Below are 13,392 nucleotides of genomic sequence, written 5' to 3' on the forward strand. Positions count from 1 at the left end.
TTCGAGCAGTCTTAGCTAGACCTTCTGCTCATCATAATCTCATTTCTCGCAGATGGGTTCTTTAAAATTCGTGCTCCTGGGTCACAGGGCTGATGACATCATCACAACATCATCAGCTCTCCCCCTTCAGGGCAACCCTTTTACGCAGGAGGTGGAGTGACTTTGCTCCACCTCTGACACCACCAACCTCGGTGGTGGGAACCCAAGTAGCGTTGGACCCACCAATCCACCTTTGGACCTTTCATGCAGGTAAGTGGAGCCTGAAAGGCAGAGGACACCTGTCTTTACAATTCGGTAAATTTCACCATAAAAGGGCCTTCAGTCCGATTCCAAGCAGACAATCATGAGTGGGGTGTGGGTGGGCAGAGAAGGGCTGCTTGTCTGCAGACAAGGGCTTCTCCCCTCTTTATATTTTCCCTCACTTCCAGACTAGCCTTCCGTGGCTGCAAACAAAGGCTCTGGCAGCTTTCCGTGCCTCGTGGATGCCTGCAAGTAGCTGGCTTTGAAAGTAACACAGGTAACATTTTATTTTACACTTGCGTCAGGGGCTAAATTGCCCAAACAAAGTTTGGAATTGGCTTTTTGCAGGTCATCTGATTGGATGCTCAGACAACATAAAGCCCACGGCACAGTAAGCCCAGCAATAGATTATGTTTATTGACGTCTGGTTTATTTTCATTTTTATGTTAAGCTACTGCAGCATGTGCCTTATTTCAAGTTTGAATTTATTATCATTTGAATGTATCTGTTCAACCCGATAAAACATGCCTCTCCAGTCCAAAAACACACAGAACAATATAGGCACATAAATAATAAAATTAAATACAGGTATAAACAAATAATTGGGGTGATATTCATTGTTACAGAATATTCACAGCATGGCAGTCCTGATTTTGATGCTCCTGCACTTGCTTCTTGATGGTAGTAGGTTGAAGATTTAGACAACGTGGCCAATAAATGTCATCTATAGAGTGAAGGGAATCCCTAGTGATCCTCTCATCAATTTTAATGATCCTCTGTAAAGATTTCTGGTCTGATGCTTTGCAACTACCGTACCACACAATGATGCAGCCAAACAGGACCCTCTCAATTGTACCCCTGTAAAAGGTTGTCAAGATGGGGACCAGTGACCTTGGCCTCGTTAGCCTCCTTAGGAAGTGTACGTCCTGCTGCACATTCTTGGCTGATTGTGAGTCCAAGATAGGATATCCCTTATATGCATGCCAAGGAACACAGGTATAAGCAGAAATTGAATTACACAATTCCTTTCAACACACTTGAGAACTCCCTACCTTACACTCACGGATTCCTCCCTCACTTAATTCCACAACCTTCATTAGCTGTGCCTAAAACACCCCTCCCCCCAAAAATTTGACATCATTTAAATGTTGTCATTCCTCAATCTCGAACCAGCCCTCCCAGCTTAACATTGAACCAAAGTTGAAGGATGTCAATATTTATATCTGAAACATCTCCTCTGAAGGCTGCAAGGGTTGAACAAATTTTAATTGTTCTTCATTGGACATTACCTTGTTCGCGTTAGGAATCATTCTTCCTTCCAATTTATCTGCGGTGTTGGGAGAGTGTGGATTCAAGGCTTTGAATCCACATGATGTAAACTGAGAGGGTGTGCTGTAGTATAGGGGTTCAACAAAGGCTCAGCTGACATTTGTCCTTGCTTAATGTGGCACCATTTGTAGAAAAGCAAGAGAATTCTCCAGGCATCCCAGAGTATCTATCTACCCTATCTGCATTATTCAACTTCACCAAGAGAACAAATTTTCTATTGGTCATCTCTTAGAACAAATTTGCTTGTGTAATAAAAGTAGTACCCTTCAAAACTTATTCCCTGGCTGTCTGATGCTTTTATGACACAATTGTGTTGTGAAAGGAATGTAATACGTGAAAGGAGGGAAATAGGACAAAGAGGCTCAATGGAAGTAAGTCACAGATCAGCAACTATCTCAATAAACAACTAAAAAAGTTTGAAGAGCAAAATGAACAATTTCTGAACTATTTGTGTACTATATAATCTCACGTAAACATGAAACCATGTAAGAATCAACCCTCTTTTTAAAAAGTTTTCTCGTGTAAAGGTCGAACTTTTCACCTCGGCCCTGGCTCCCCGCAGGATGGAGCTCCTGGACGCAGCCTCCAACATTGACGCACCTCAGCCCTGGCCGCCCGCCCATCGGAACCCCTGACGCCGATCATTACTGCGGCCCCGACTTCCCCCGTGCTAGGACGTGTATTTCAATGCACAGACTCTATTATAACTTTAATTCATTTCGTTTTTGTTCTTTTGGTTACAAAATCATTTGGACTTCTGTGTGAATTTCACCCCCTCAAAAGTTCTTTGGCATGGCTTCGCGGACGAAGATTTATGGAGGGGGTAAAAAGTCCACGTCAGCTGCAGGCTCGTTTGTGGCTGACAAGTCCGATGCGGGACAGGCAGACATGATTGCAGCGGTTGCAGGGGAAAATTGGTTGGTTGGGGTTGGGTGTTGGGTTTTTCCTCCTTTGCCTTTTGTCAGTGAGGTGGGCTCTGCGGTCTTCTTCAAAGGAGGTTGCTGCCCGCCAAACTGTGAGGCGCCAAGATGCACGGTTTGAGGCGTTATCAGCCCACTGGCGGTGGTCAATGTGGCAGGCACCAAGAGATTTCTTTAGGCAGTCCTTGTACCTTTTCTTTGGTGCACCTCTGTCACGGTGGCCAGTGGAGAGCTCGCCATATAACACGATCTTGGGAAGGCGATGGTCCTCCATTCTGGAGACGTGACCCATCCAGCGCAGCTGGATCTTCAGCAGCGTGGACTCGATGCTGTCGACCTCTGCCATCTCGAGTACTTCGACGTTAGGGATGTAAGCGCTCCAATGGATGTTGAGGATGGAGCGGAGACAATGCTGGTGGAAGCGTTCTAGGAGCCGTAGGTGGTGCCGGTAGAGGACCCATGATTCGGAGCCGAACAGGAGTGTGGGTATGACAACGGCTCTGTATACGCTTATCTTTGTGAGGTTTTTCAGTTGGTTGTTTTTCCAAACTCTTTTGTGTAGTCTTCCAAAGGCGCTATTTGCCTTGGCGAGTCTGTTGTCTATCTCATTGTCGATCCTTGCATCTGATGCCACCATCATCACCCTGTACAAAAACAAAGGCGAGAAATCAGACTGCTCAATCTACAGGGGAATCACGTTGCTCTCCATTGCAGGCAAAATCTTCGCTAGGATTCTACTAAATAGAATAATACCTAGTGTCGCCGAGAATATTCTCCCAGAATCACAGTGCGGCTTTCGCGCAAACAGAGGAACTACTGACATGGTCTTTGCCCTCAGACAGCTCCAAGAAAAATGCAGAGAACAAAACAAAGGACTCTACATCACCTTTGTTGACCTCACCAAAGCCTTCGACACCGTGAGCAGGAAAGGGCTTTGGCAAATACTAGAGCGCATCGGATGTCCCCCAAAGTTCCTCAACATGATTATCCAACTGCACGAAAACCAACAAGGTCGGGTCAGATACAGCAATGAGCTCTCTGAACCCTTCTCCATTAACAATGGCGTGAAGCAAGGCTGTGTTCTCGCACCAACCCTCTTTTCAATCTTCTTCAGCATGATGCTGAACCAAGCCATGAAAGACCCCAACAATGAAGACGCTGTTTACATCCGGTACCGCACGGATGGCAGTCTCTTCAATCTGAGGCGCCTGCAAGCTCACACCAAGACACAAGAGAAACTTGTCCGTGAACTACTCTTTGCAGACGATGCCGCTTTAGTTTCCCATTCAGAGCCAGCTCTTCAGCGCTTGACGTCCTGCTTTGCGGAAACTGCTAAAATGTTTGGCCTGGAAGTCAGCCTGAAGAAAACGTAGGTCCTCCATCAGCCAGCTCCCCACCATGATTACCAGCCCCCCCACATCTCCATCGGGCACACAAAACTCAAAACGGTCAACCAGTTTACCTATCTCGGCTGCGCCCCTCAAAAGTAGCATCCATGTAATAGGCAAGCCCATAAATTTAAAAAATGATCTACAAAATTTGACTTTCACACGAGAATATATGGCATATGTCACCCCAATGCATGAACATATTTTCTGTAGCCTGCATTTGGAATGTTTCCTTCTCTTTGATGAACAAAAAAGTAGAATCCTCAGTACACTTTTAGTTATAGATGAACGTGACTCCAGTTTCACCCAAGCATTGACTTGTTTCAACCTGCTATGTTATTTCACTAGCATGCATGAACACACAGGCTACTGTGAGAGGGATCATCATCTGATAACACTGCCCTCTAATTTATGTAGCAGGCAGCCCCAGTCATGTTCATGTGAAGTATGGTGTTAAATGATCTGTCTTACAAATACTATATATAAATGATCTGGTATTTAGCTGAGTTAGTAAACAGTTTGTGATTCATCGTTGACTATTTATCTGATACCAGGCTGATACCAAGATTTATCATTCAGTCTTCAGTCTATGATATATCAGAGGGAAAAAAAGGTAACACTACTCACCTCTGATCTATAGACTCTTTGAATGAAGTAAAAACTCAATGCTGAGGAACCTCAGCAGATGAAGGGGAAAGGTTTAGGGGGAACATCAGGGGGAACTTCTTCACTCAGTGGGAGCTGCCATCTGATGTCGCAAATGCTGGTTCAATCTTAATTTTTAAGAATAAATTGGATAGATACATGGATGGGAGAGATCTGGAGGGTTATAGACGGGGTGCAGGTTGATGGGACTAGCGGAATAATGCTTTAGCACAGACCAGAAGGGCCGAATGGCCTGATTTCTGTGCTGGAGTGAACACTCCAAACAAGGTACAGTGCAAAGATAAAGATACATAACAACATTTTGGTCTTGAGCCCTTCATCAGTTATCATCCAGACTTCACCACCTGTCAGAATAATGTGAAAAGAGTCAATTAGAACATTTCAAAATGAATTGGGTTAGCATGAAAGATTTCAGATTTATTCTCAGAGTAACATCATGACATCCCATACAACTCTTAAATTCTTTTTCCTGCAGCAAGGCAAACAAAAAAAACCTCTACTCTGAACAGATAAAGAATGTAAACAAACTGAAAGCAATACAGAGAGAAAGAAAATCAATAAAGTACAAAACGAGTCCATCGTTTTGTTGACAAAGGCTGTGGAAAATTGGGTCTGAAAGGGTTGTTCTGCATGTGAGATCAATTGGTTTCCTTCTACATAGTAATAATTTAAAAAAGAACAAAATTTAGGGAATTTGTTCAGAATTTGGACATTTATTACTCACAACAAACATTGATCAAACAGAAGAATATTCTGCATCTTTGCTGGTATGTCTGGAGCGTTCAATGCTGCAAGTCAGAAGAGATGAGATGGGATCCCATCAACTCTGATAGCCATGGGTAAAAGAAGGGAAAGGAAAGGAATCCAGCCAAGATTTCCATACCCGAGGACTTGGACCATGGATGAAAATGATTTTGCTTGCACTCCTCAAGACGGACACTCACTGCATGGTCATTGAGGAAAAGAGAAAATAGAGGAACCCATGAGCAAACTCATTCCAATGCCTTCTGCAATAGAAGAGAACTAATAAAACATTTGTAAATAAAAATATTAATTGGAGAATTGAGTGACTCAGCCTTGGCATGGAAATTAATTACAAGGCATCCCAACCACCGCTTAGTAGGAGTAAGGGGAATTGCTCATTGCTTAGGATGATGACTTACGCCGATGTTGATGGAGATGCCCTTTACTCTTCGGCAACACATGTAAAACCATTGTGTCCTGCCCGAGTGTCTCTAAGGGTGTTCTCTCCCCCCTGCTTCCTAGTTTGACAAACAAGTCCCTTTAACATGGACTGGCAGACGGTGCTGGTACACCTGCATTGTTTTCTGGCATTGACAAGGGCCTGAATGGGAGGCCACAGGAACAGGTGCAAAGCACCACCGCACTCCGAACATTACAATGAGATTACTAACAGAACAGAATAGAAACCCCGGCAGTCTGTCCCTAGGCACGCGTCTGTCCTCCTTATTGAATTACAATGACAATTACTGCACAATGTATTCACAAAGTAAACACCAGAAATCTGCAGTCCCCCCAACACGAGTCTGTGCACTTGGAATATTAAAGAGGAGTGCAATGCTGACCTAGCAACTCGGGCATCTTGTCCTGAAGTCAGATAAATCTGAGGTGTCACAACATCTTTGAAACCCCTTGAGACAGGACCTGTGGGTGGTAGATTACTTTTTAAAAAATATTTTATTTAAAAATTTTAAGAAAAAACCCTACAGTAACATTCAATTAATAAAAGATTATACATAAAAAAAACATAATGTGGTATATCCACTCTCCCTCCCCACCCCCCCCCCCCCCACTCCCCATGGTATAATACCTCAACAGTCAGGACCTCTGACATTGCAGCACCCTTTAAAGAACCATTTCATTCCCCAAGCTGATTGCCTTTAATATAAAATTTATCTGAAGTTCAGTGATGTTTGCCCTTCAACTCTAGGATACAGTCTGACTCATGTTAAATTCATGTTTCACTTCTTGGTTTATTCTCGCTCAGCTCCCGATTGCAAAGTCCTTGCTGGAAAGTGCAGATATGGTGATGAAGGGACTGATACTGACTGCAGTCTAGCTCAGTGGCAAATTGATACCTGCTGCCTAAAGGTATGTTGAAAGAAAGGCCATTTCAGATCGGACAGATGGCACTGTTCAGGGGAAATGGGATAACATTAGGAAGAACATTTGGCAATTACTAAGCTTTTTAAAAATGTTAAGTGTAGTCATACAACACAGTAATAGGCCCTTTCGGCCCACAAGCCCATGTCACCCAAATTACGCCCAATTGACCTCAAAATGTACGTTTTGAATGGTGGGAGGAAACTGGAGGTCCCGAGGAAAATCCACGCAGACATGAGGAGAATGTACAAACTCCTTCCAGGGAAGGCAGGATTCGAACCCAGGTCCCCATCGCTGACACTGTTTACAGCGTTGCACTAACCGCTACGGTAACCGTGCTGCCCTTTACTATTGTAAGTAAATCTTCCCATGAAAGGAAAACAAAATTTACCTCAATGTCGCATATTTAGCCCCATTTTTTCATTCATGAAAATTGAGATCATCTGGCTTTTATGATCACATTGTTATTTGGGGAACCTTGCTTTGTTTGCACAACATGGTTACCTTGTTTTCTACATTGAACAACAATACCCACAAGTACTTCAATCCGCAATTTGAGAGTGAAGGGAAAAGCACTTTGTAAATGCAAATCCTTCTTTTCCAAATACGTAAAGTTGTTCATACTCAAGTAGACCTTTCCTCCATAAGTCTGGAGAGTTTTTTTTCCAAATACTGATAAAGTTGTTCATACTCAAGTAGATCTTTCCTCCACAAGTCTGGAGAGTTACTTTTCACACACGTTGGTGGAGCGATTTCCCTCCCCACTGAAGTTGTATATATTTCTGGTTGTCAGTGAATCTCACCAAAACTCCTGATCTCACAAGCAGCAACGTGGTTGAGCGGAGCAGGTTATTTGAAGGCAGTTTTGTTTGAAGGCAGTTTTGAACCCGCGGAATGTGAGTTACTGGACAAAATGCCAATTGTTGGGCAGTGCGGAGCTTGTGTCAGGATCAGCTGGTGTGTGTGGCTCATCTGTCTGACTCAGTCACAGCTGCTTGAGGAGGTCTCCTTTCTTTCTCTGCCATTGAAATCTGATTGAATAGAAAACAGGAGCAGGCACATGAAGCCTCGGCTCCCTCAGAATGAATAGAGGCAAGGGAGTGTGTGTAATTATTGGCAAACGTCTTTCTGTTGCCAAAGAAATGAGATTTATTCTGACCATAAAATTTATCTGCGGGCTTCCGATGCTTTTACTGCCTCTGACAGGTTCATGATGCAAAGTGTGTGTGTGGAAGAGGCAGGTTTAGAGAGGGGGGGTGGGCAGGGGAAAAAGGTCACAGCGCCTACGGATGGCATCTGCCGCACTGCCTGGAGAGTTAAATTTGCGGAGACCAGCTCAGGCATTTCACTTGAAAAGAAATTCAAATCCCTTCCTACAAATGCCGACTCTGGGTGTGAATAATCCAGTCACTTTCTAGCGCATGCCTGGAAGAGTATTCAAAGTCATTTTTAAAATGACACCAATTATTAAATAGACTTTTTTATGCTCTCAAAACTTTAAAATAATGATAAGTGAAACTTCAGTTGGAGAGAATCTTGTGAGTAAAAGCTGGAGTTGATATCTTCCCCAGCCAGGGTGCCTAGAATCAAGGATCCGTCTCAATCAAAGGAACCCGGCCAATTAGGACGGGAATGAGAATATATTTCTTCTTCCATAATTAATTTTTAATTTAAACATAAAGGGTGGTACAGGCCCTTCTGGCCCATGGGCCCGTGCCAACCTAATACATCAGTTAACTTACAATCCCCGTACGTGTGAGGGAACCGGAGTGCAGAGACATGAGGAGAATGGACAAGCTCCTTACAGGGGTGGGGGGGGGGGGAGGAGAGCCCTTTGGAGAAGGGGTAGGGGGGGGAAGGAGAGCCCTTTGGAGAAGGGGTGGGGGGGAAATGAGAGCCCTTTGGAGAAGGGGTGGGGGGGGAGGAGAGCCCTTTGGAGAAGGGGTGGGGGGGGAGGAGAGCCCTTTGGAGAAGGGTTGGGGGGGGAAAGGAGAGCCCTTTGGAGAAGGGTTGGGGGGGAAAGGAGAGCCCTTTGGAGAAGGGTTGGGGGGAAAGGGGAGCCCTTTGGAGAAGGGGTGGGGGGGGGAAGGAGAGCCCTTTGGAGAAGGGGTGGGGGGGGAAGGAGAGCCCTTTGGAGAAGGGGTGGGGGGGAAATGAGAGCCCTTTGGAGAAGGGGTGGGGGGGGGAGGAGAGCCTTCCCAGATTCAAACATGGGTCACTGGCGCTGTAATAGCATTGCACTAACCGTGCCCCCTGTGGTATTTTCAACCTTTGGAATTTTCTATCCAAGAAGCCACTGGAGAGTTAGTTCTTGAGTATCTGCAAAGCCCTTATCAATAGGGCTGTTACAGCACCATTGATCATGGCTGGGGTTGGAATCCTGCGCTGTCTGAGAGGAGTTTGTCCGTTCTCCCTGTGTCTGTGTGGGTTTCCTCCAGGTGCTCCAGTTCCCTCCCACCGTTCAAAAAACATACTCAGAGCTGTAGGTCAATTGGGTGTAATTGGGCAACACGGGCCAAAAGAGCTGGATACTGATTACATTTTAAAAATTTAAGTTTAAAAATACAGTAAAACCCTCTATCTGGAACCTATGATGCCGGATAAGTGAATTTTCCAGTTGCTTAAGATTGCATGTGACATGGAACGGCGAACTACCCACGAGGGACGCTAATTTTAAACTTTTGTATTTTTTACCTATTTATTTTCTCTTTTTTTTTTGCTGGTTGCTTGAATGCTGGATAAGAGAGATTTTACTGTTGATTCCTTTTGGATGTAATGGAATTCCCGGGATATGGAGGTAAAGCATCAGCCATGAACTTATTGAATTGTAGGACAGGATCAAAGGGCCAAAAGGCCTCATCCTGCTGCTATTTCTTACATTGTTATTTCAAGGCCCTGAGTGACCTATCAAATGGATGTTAAAGATTGATTGTCACTATTTTGGAGAAGAGAAGTTTTCCCCGAGCATGGCCGTTAATTATCCCAGAATTAACACCATCTGAATATTCTATCTAGTGATAATCACATTGGTGCCTGAGCAGCTATTCCCCACAACAGTTGGCATTTTTACACAGAAATTATTCCAAAAAAATGGAGCATACTTACCTCCGGTGTGTCCCAATGTGGTCGTTTACACAGGGGCACTTTTACACAGCCTTCCTGTATTGCGGTGTTTGTCGGAGCGGGGACGTTGTATTTATTAGGCCTGTTTCATACAGAGTGGCCTCAGTCAATTTACATTGCAACCGCTTGTAAAAATGTGTAGGGATCCCAGTGGAAAAATGACGGGATGGAATTTACATAATAAATTCAGTCTCAAATAATAAAAAAAATATAAATAAAAAAATCAGTCTCGGCATTTTTACACCATCACTGGAAAATTTCCTGAAATTTTCTGCTTTGTCCAAGGTCATGTATGGTTTTATAATCCATTTTCTCACTTTAGTTTTGAAATAATTGTATCTGGACCCTCTTTAAGCATTATACCGCGAGTTCAAGTGTTGGCCCTGAGTTTCCGCTCTCTGATGGGGACTGGATGGTACGTGTTGCTGGAAGGATAAAGTCACAGCAAGGAAGATGCAAGTTATTGTTGCTCAGATTGTGCTGAGTTATCGGAGCCTGGTTTAGGAGAAAAGTTAAACCAACCAAAATTCCGGCTCTTCCCTGTTAGCAGGTCATTTCACCTGGCAGGAAGTCCTCTGTGGACTCTGCCAAACAATGTAGTGACCCAGGTGAAGAAAGGGCACTGGAGGGCAATTAAAAATAATTCCATCAATGTGGCTGAGGTCGAGAAGATAGAGCACAGAATCAAGAACACTACAGCACAATATAGGGCCTTTGGCCCTCAATATTGTGCCGACCCATAGATTCCTTAAAGTACTAAACCCTCCTTACCCTGTTACCCTCCATTTTTCTTCCATCCGTGGGCCTGTCTAGAAGTCTCTTAAATGCCCCTAATGTTTCAGCCTCCTCCTCTGGCATCCACAACTCTGCATAAAAAATGTACCCCTGATCTCTCCTCATTATCCTAATTCCTCCTCCACCTACACCTACCGTCCCCCCCCCCCACCACAACAATCCATTACTGCAAAATTAGCCAGAGCCATATTCTTCTGATGTTAGACTTTCTCCGACCCTGAAATTGAAATGGAAATTCAGTGCAGACCTCAGCTCTGTGCATAACCTTTTGTGTGATGAAGGTCCCCTGATGAATGGGATTATAGACCCATTGTGCTTGTCACTTGTTCGCCTTGCTGTGACTCCTTCCACGTGCCTGCGTCTGGCTGAAGGGACAGCAAGCTGTGACTATTCCATTTTTAAAAAAATAACATGGCACGTGACTTACTTGAACCTCTGTTAATGTGATCTGTTTCTGTGCCTTTGACTGCCCTTCTAGCTTGGGTGAATGACTGACATCTACAGCTGTTAAGAGTGCTGCGTTCAGAGTTTTCTTTCACTGTTTGTGCCTGGGAGACATTAAGATAATCAGTGCACAAGGCAGCCTAGTTAAAATGTAATTGGTTTTCCACAACTTTAATACATGCAGGACCTCGTATTGTGGCCAGCGATCTTTGAACATCAAGAGTACAGTCATACACAGTCAATACAACTGCTAAGAAGTGAAACCAATTAATTTCCTCCGAAACATGTAACTCGCTTGAACAGCTGTTTTCTGCATCATTTCCGGAATTTTATTTCCATTTTGTCTTTGCAAATCACCTATTCCGTTCTCAGGGCAAATTGTAACTATTGCAATATTTTATACCACCTTACAAAAAGGAATGGCATATTAATTTTCTGAGAAACCTTGTTTCCCCAGAATCTGTTTACTTCCATATGCCAGTCTGTTCCTGGCACCTGATTTTTCTGCAACCCCACTGCACGAGAATTGATAGATAACATTTATCTGACCAACAGCGTGTGCCTTTGGTCTATGAGAGGAAACCAGAAGGAATCCCATGCTTCTCTTACAGAATTACACTGCAGTCAGTTATTTTGGAGGAAACCATGTGCACAGAATCATCCTGCAAAAAAACAACTGAGAAATATGATCAGATAAAAACCCCAAACATGAAGACACAAGTAGATCACAAGACCTCTTGAGCCTTCTTTGTCTTTCAACGAGATCATGGTTTTCTTTTAAAGGCATTTAAACAGCTACTTGCACAGGAAAGGTTCGGAAAAATATGGGCCAAACACTGACAGATGGGACTGGCTCAGCAAGGAAACCTGGTTAGCATGGATGAATTGGGCTGAAGGGCCTGTTTCTCTGCTGTATGATTCATCGTCTTCCTGAACGTGTTGGCTGATCAATTCACTTTAACAGCATGACATGGGATCCTTTCAGGTAAACAAGAAAACCGGTAGATGCTGGGGTCTGGTGAGGTGCACAGAAACAGTGGAGAAGGCAGGAAACAGGCAAGAGTAATAAGTGGAAGGATAGAAGAGTAAGACAATTGGAGAGAGGGCAGAAAGAGCTCTCTGATAGGAAAAAGGGAGGGGATGGTGTGCTGGAGGAAGGAACACAAGAGGGTCTAGGGAACAGGAGAGAGTGGGGTGGGATTTAACAGCAGATAAGTCCATATGGATGCTGTCAGGTTGGAGACTGCCAGGATAGAATACAAGGTATTGTTTCTCCAATTTTTTGGGTTATCTCAACTTGGCAGTGGAAGAGGCCATGGACAGACAAACGATGTGGCAATGGGTGTGGAATTGAAGTCATTGGCCTTTGGGAGGTCCTTGGGAGCTTTTCGGTTGCAAAAGGCAGATAGGATTTCAAATGAACCCTGTTATGTCTCTGGAGTTACTTGGGAGGCTTCTTAAATAACAGAGATGCAAAATTCAAATAACAGAAGAGACTTTACCTATTGATGCCTTCCACCATCTCAGGAAACTGTTTGTACACATTCATATACATACACCACACAGTGGTGCATTACAGTATGCTTAAGCGGTAACAAAATAGTTCACATTATCCTGACTATATTTCAGACCCTAAAGATAGCACTTTTGATAATTGCACCAGAAATGTGAAACTTACAAGAGGAGGTCTTGTACCTTAACCTTGCTCACTCCCATCCACCCCTCTCTTTGCACCTTATTCCTTATTTATCCTCCTCACCAGGAGAAAGGTCAAGAAGATCACTGAGGTCACCCTTTCCTCTCCTGATGAAATTTTTACCAGAGGCATTGCTTAAATAGGGCTCAAAGAATATTGAGGACCTTCTCCATCCAGCACACAGCGTCTTTGACCCACTACCTTCTCGGCTCACAAGACCCTGCAGAGGATAGTGAAGTCAGCAGAAAAGATCACTGGGGGCTCTCTTCCTACCATGAAGGATGTCTAAAACACAACACTCGATGCAGGTGAAAGGCAATAACCACTGTGAAGGACTCCACACTCCCCTCACGTAAACTGTTCTCCCTTCTGCCAACTGGTAGGAGGTACCGCAGCACTTGGGCCCTTACGCCCAGATTGGGCAAGAGCTTTGCCCCCCCCCCAAGCAATCAGACTCCTGAACTCCCAAAACATTCTATTCTATCTTATATTTATATAAATATGCTCCGTGGTCCTGGAGAAATACTATTTTGTCTTTATTATGCGAGCATGGTTTGAACGAAAAATAAAGGTGACTTGACTTGGCCATCAGGAAGGAGGTACAGGAGCATCAAAATCAGGAGTGCTGGGCTACGCAATAGCTTTTTCCCAAAGGCAGTGAGATTGA

At 44.1% G+C, this 13,392-nt stretch overlaps 1 long non-coding RNA gene across 1 annotated transcript; it reads right to left on the reverse strand.

The window, feature by feature from the left end:
- Positions 1-2,766: 2,766 nt before the first annotated feature.
- Positions 2,767-11,422, reverse strand: LOC138758727 (uncharacterized). The gene is made up of 5 exons (XR_011354404.1): positions 11,013-11,422; positions 6,130-6,208; positions 5,427-5,486; positions 4,505-4,887; positions 2,767-3,133 (listed from the first exon to the last, which is right to left on the reverse strand). It is a non-coding gene; the product is annotated as an uncharacterized lncRNA (long non-coding RNA).
- Between the last annotated feature and the right edge of the window lie 1,970 nt (positions 11,423-13,392).

This window comes from Narcine bancroftii, chromosome 3, assembly GCF_036971445.1.
Source record: "Narcine bancroftii isolate sNarBan1 chromosome 3, sNarBan1.hap1, whole genome shotgun sequence".
Classification (NCBI taxonomy): domain Eukaryota; kingdom Metazoa; phylum Chordata; class Chondrichthyes; order Torpediniformes; family Narcinidae; genus Narcine; species Narcine bancroftii.